This window comes from Oreochromis niloticus, linkage group LG6 (assembly GCF_001858045.2).
Source record: "Oreochromis niloticus isolate F11D_XX linkage group LG6, O_niloticus_UMD_NMBU, whole genome shotgun sequence".
In the NCBI taxonomy this organism is placed as follows: Eukaryota; Metazoa; Chordata; class Actinopteri; order Cichliformes; family Cichlidae; genus Oreochromis; species Oreochromis niloticus.
In genome coordinates this window covers 20,807,123-20,813,122 of record NC_031971.2, presented here as the reverse complement: position 1 = coordinate 20,813,122, position 6,000 = coordinate 20,807,123, and positions in this window count along the sequence as shown.

The window sequence follows — 6,000 nt, the reverse complement described above, 5'->3', positions numbered from 1 at the left end:
AGTGGTTTTCAAAAAAGTTGATTTCTGACCTTGAGTTTGGGATTTTTAGTAGATGCACCTTTGGTATTAGTTTGAAAATCCCAGATCATTTCCTTCTTGAGATATGGCATTCAAAAGATTTTCAGAAAACTTGACCTCTGACCTTGTGGTTAATATCAAAGAAATTCTTACTTGTCCAAGATCTGGAGTAGATGCACCTATGGTATAAATTTAAAAAGCCTACATTGCCTTGCTCTTGAGTTATTTTATTGACAAGCTTGGGTGTCCATGTCACTGCCCGTCCAGTTCAATAATAAGTTCAATAAAGAAGAAATATATTCACTCATTGGCCTGCTTTCCCAGGTTTTTGGCTGCTAGTCTTTTCTTTTACATAACTTCCCCTGCTGTAAAACACAATGCCAACATCATCGTGTAGTCCGATCATCTTGCTGCCTGCCGTCTTCAATTTAGTCAGCCTCCACTCTGCGTACTTTAATCGCTCTGCTCATCTTTCATTCTGTCTTGCAGACTTCTTTGTGCAACCCACTTCCTCCCATCTCTGTCTCACGCAAGACACTCCATCCGAGCCTCCACCTCATGTTTACCACCATCGACATCTAAACTATGGGGAGTCCTGCCCTAATTCCCATCACCACTGGGATTTTATTCTTCTGTGATGGGCCATCAGATGGGCTATATTAAACTTTCTCTTTTTATTCACTAAGTATGACTATTAAAAATGTTATAAGGCATCAAAACAAGCAGGCTCCCAACACTAGCAGTCTTTTCTTAGATGTAACAAGCACTTAACTGGGCTATACATGTATGTTATAGTGCAATTAGCAGATTGTTACATGTGAATTTACCTTGCCTCACCATTAGTGCAGTAATTAAGAAAGAAATTAAGCTATTTCTCCACAGATCCTGGAGGAGATTTGAGAGAAGAGTTGATGAAAACATTTAATTGTTTCTAAGGACATTTTAAAACAAGAGACTTTTATAAAGTTGTCATTCAAAGTTTCATTAGGATTGGGAGAAACTGGTAATACTACTACTACTAATAATAATAACAATGATAATAATAAACACTATAGAAATTTAGGAATGTGAATCCTTTTATCTCTAAAGAAAATAAATATGCTTACATTAATCTGAATAAACTGCCTTTTAAAAAAAAAATTCAAAGGGAAGCTGTTTGCATAAATGTGTTGCATGTTCCTCAGCAATTGTTGCTTGTAGAACGTGGGAGGAGTCCACTCACCAATTTACTGTTTGAGAGAAATATATTGTTTATTTAAACAGTAATGACTTTGTTGTTTTTGCATACATAATACATATAACAACTGTAATGAATGTGTAATTTAATGATTGTTGCATTTGATATATGTTGTCATTATCTATATGTAATGAGAATGGCATGCCAGAAGAGGGCTGCATTAACCCAAGAATTAGTCCCTGAAATTCAAGTGTTTTGGTGCTCTGTAAATCAAGGTTAAACTGCCCTCGTATCAACAGGGAGTGACCATAACATAAACAAAAATCACATTATGTGTAGAGAGGAGTGCAGCATTTCTCACAATTCTGAAGTCTAATTTAATTAAGAGTATCACTTTTTCAAGATTAATAACAGCTTTGGTCTTTGTGACCCAGTACTCTTTGGTAAATAACTTTTCATTTGGGGCAGCTGTGGTTCAGGTGTTGAAGCAGGTCATCTACCAATCTAATCCCTGGCTCTTCCTGCTCATGTGTCAAAGTATTTGTGAGCAAAATACTGATCCTCAAGTTGCCCCCAAGCCATCCATCATGTTACGTAAAGTTCTAAGGTATAGATAAAAGCACTGTATGAATGTGTGTGTGAATGAGACAGTGCCTTAAGTTGTCAAATTAAATAAGCTGTGTCCCAAAACGTAGGCCGCATCCTTCGGAGGACCCGGCCTTCGCGGTCTACGTGAGCTGGGTCCTTCAAAGACCGAGAAGGCCGGAAGTGCTAGGCTGTGAAATAGGACAGTCTCGCCTTCAGATCTGCGTCACTGCTGTCTCTGTGGAGTTTAATAAACTCTGCTGTCTGCTCCTTGCTATCTAAAATATAACAGGACACTGGCGTAAATTCCCGACCGTCTCACACTTCTGTTTAATCAGTTTTCTGTTTGACGTTTATTCAGCTGTGTGAAAATCCCGGAGGAACCCTCCCGAGGGATTAATAAAGTTTTATTTAGTCTAATCTAATCTAATAACTTTGATCTCAGCCAAACCGATTTACTCCGGAACAAATAAAACCCCAAAAAACCCCAAACAATTACATGTTTAAGTTATCCAAGTGACTTGTATATCATGTTTAACCTGAGTAGCGAAAGACAGCGGGGTCTGAAAACGATGAAGCCGGGAGTCCTCTGCTCTCGCCGACTCGGGTGACCATTGAACACCCCCGCTAGCTATGGAGCGGGTGGGTAACAGGCGTCTCCGAGAACGTCGGAGCACTTTTGCAAATATGCGATGTCTTGATAAACTAAGCAGATATTTGAAGTTTACAGCTACTTTCTCGCCTGAAAATGTGTTAAAAGTTTATTTTGTGACCCAGAAAGATTAATAAGAGTAATATTAAAACTTAGTAGGGGGCCGCCTACTTGGGACAGCCTTCATCGCCTGACTGTGACGTAATCAGCCTTCAAATGCGGCCTCTGAAGGATGCAGCCTACATTTTGGGACACAGCTATAGAAAGGGGCTATATAAATGCAAGTGAGATGGTTTGCGAGGCAAGCCGTGTAGAGTGACAGAGAAGGACCAAAAATGCAGACACTGGCTGAGACGTGAGTGAGCTTTATTGAAGGAGAGTGATAAACACCCAAAAGCGAGGGAGGCAAGAAACCGAACTAAGAAATAATCTAAACTGGGGAAAACTAAGAACTAAACAACAAACCTGAACTCGAGGAGACAGAGAGCAGAGGTAACATGAAGAACGATAAACAGGTAGAACGGCATGGAGGAACACAGATGGACCAGTAACAAGCAGGAGGAAACACAGGGCTTATATACACACAGAGCATTCAGGGAATAGAAACAGGAGGGAGACACAGCTGGTGTTAATTATACATAAAAAACAAACAAACAAGGGGAAGCAAAACTAGACTCACTGCACGTAGGACTGGGACTATCAAAATAAAACAGGAAACGAGACAATTCACAAAGATGTGGACTTGACATTGAGAGTCAGACTGAAAGAATATAACACATGGAACACAAGGAAGACACTGACTTAAACCAGAACAAATAACATCAAGAGAACAAAACCATGAATAACCAATAATCAGAAAATAGAACTCAAACACAAAACACTGGGAAACACCCAGGACCAGGACAGCTAGTCCATTCCACATCCACATTTAAAAGATATCAGCAAACTAAAGTCAAATTATGGCCAGTATTTCACCAACACTCTTTCACTATCACCTTTCCACCATCAGAAAACATAAAAAAAGGACTAACAGTGATGCTGGAACCTGTTGTCCGATGAGAAGGTGTTGCGTTGTCAGCTGTGGAGCATTGAGTATGTTGAAATGCAGGATGACAACATGTGGTTTAAGGGATTTTACCTTGACTTTTCCTGCAGAGATCCTTTCTCTTCGCGTTCAAAAATACATGTTGAGATTTTTTTAGTTTTGAACCCAGCCACTGATGAGAGGTTCTCGCTTCTATGCAGTTGTCTTCATGGCATAGCCTGGGACCGATTAAATATGGTAAGTGTGGAGAAAAGCATACATTTCTGTTAATCCTCCTCTAATTCTTTAGATGAAGTGGAAGGATGCATCAGCACAATATGCAAGGTGAAAGTATTCACCTTAAAGGTACCAAGCAGTGGGGTGAAAACAGTGGATTCTCTCAAAGCACTTTGCCAACAGGACAAGGACAGGGAGAAGCAATCACACCAAGACACTCTCAAGAACTATTCCCCTAATAAAGTGGTCCCCAAACTTTTTTGCGCCACGGACCGGTTTACGTCCAACAATATTTTCATGGACAGGTGTCACGGATAAGTACAACAAAAATAAAACCAGTACCGGTACCAAAAAGAAGAAGATTTATTCATGACACACGGGAAAAGACCCAGGGAAACCGAGTTAAGGATAAAAACGATTAAAAAAAAATGCTAAAAACCAATAAAAACCCTGAAAACAGTGAATTTCACCCCCAAGCCTTAACTCTTGCGGCCCGGTACCAAACGACTCACGGACTGAGACCAGTGGGTGGCCCGGGGGTTGGGGACCGCTGCCCTAATACACACACTACCATGACCACAAATTGAACCGCAAACATGGATACCAGCTGCAGCAAAACTTACTCAGCCTCTCTTTTAGAGTTTTAAAGTTTTCCATTTACCACAAAACTGCCCAAATTCTTCACCAAACAAGAATACCAAAACTATGAACACCAAGACTGCTTACTAACCTCCATCACCTTTTGGGCAAACCACAGTAATATTACACTTTACATTCACGGGAACTGTGTGGAGAGGGTACACTCCATGAGGTTTCTGGGCGTGCAGATCTCTGATGATCTCTCCTGGACTGCAAATACCACGGCGGTGGTAAAAAAGGCCCAGCAGCGTCTCCACTTTCTGAGAGTGCTCAGGAGGAACAACCTGGAGGAGAGGCTGCTGGTGACATTCTACAGAGCCACCATAGAGAGCATCCTAACGTACGGCATAACAACATGGTATGCAGGGTGCTCAGCTGCAGACAGGAAAGCACTGCAGAGGGTCATCAACACAGCCCAGAAGATCACTGGCTGCTCTCTGCCCAGCCTGGAGGTCATTGCAAACTCTCGGTACCTCAGCAGAGCTGGCAATATCATCAAGGACCATTCTCACCCCAGCAATCAACTGTTTGAACTATTACCGTCAGGCAGACGGTACAGGTCACATAAAACCAGAACAAACAGATTCAGGGATAGCTTCTTTCCCAGAGCTATCACCATTGCAAATAAGCACAAAAACAATTGAACCTGCTTAGCCATACCATACTGTCACTGTCATTATATTATGCTGCTATTCATACTGTCATACTGTCATTATATTAATGCTGCTATCCTGTAAATATCATACTTACTTTTGTTTGAGTACTTATGTTTGTTTTATTGTACCTTTTATATCTTACTATTTTTTATTTATTATATTTATTATTGCATTTTGCACCAAGGGAGTGGCACTCCAATTTCGTTGTACCCTGTACAATGACAATAAAGGCTATTCTATTCTATTCTATTCTACAATGCATGCTCTTACTTCACCAGCTGTCATCATTGTCAGCATTGTCTGCATGACAGAGCCTCCACCATGTTTTACAGCTGGCTATAGACACTCAGTGTCACGCTTTTCCGCTCCCTTGTGTTTCATACTGATGATGAGTTGAACCAGAATTTCAAATTTGACTCCATATCTCCCTAAGATCTGTTGTATCTGATTATCAGTCCTGTTGTTGCATAATTTGGCATAGTTCAACCTCTTCTCCCTGTTTTCCTTTCTTAACAACTTTTTCTTGAGACCATTTATGACAAATGTTTTTATCTCTCACAAAATGTGTGAAAAATAAAAGAGAACTGACTCAAAAAAATATTTGAAACTGTTTTTTACCTTACATGTAAAACATCGTCCCCACCTTGTAACACTAGTATAGAAAATGACCCCGAGTTTACCTAATTGGTGACCCTACTTTATGGTATAGTATTTTCTAGAAACTTGAATTATATTTCGTAATTTTGATTTTCAAGGAAGCACGATTACAACACAGTCTTTGTTTCCCAGTAACATTTTGCTTGAGTCCTGGACGAGCTCTTTAAATATATTGATTATGGAAAATGAGAAACACGCTTTTCAGTTCGGAGAATTTAAATTCATACAACGTAAAATAGTGATTATATAAATTAGTACAAATTTGAATGATCGAATAATAAACATATTGTCTCATTATTAAATATGACACTAATGATAATGAAATGTGTAATCAAATGAGAAGGGTCATTTTATT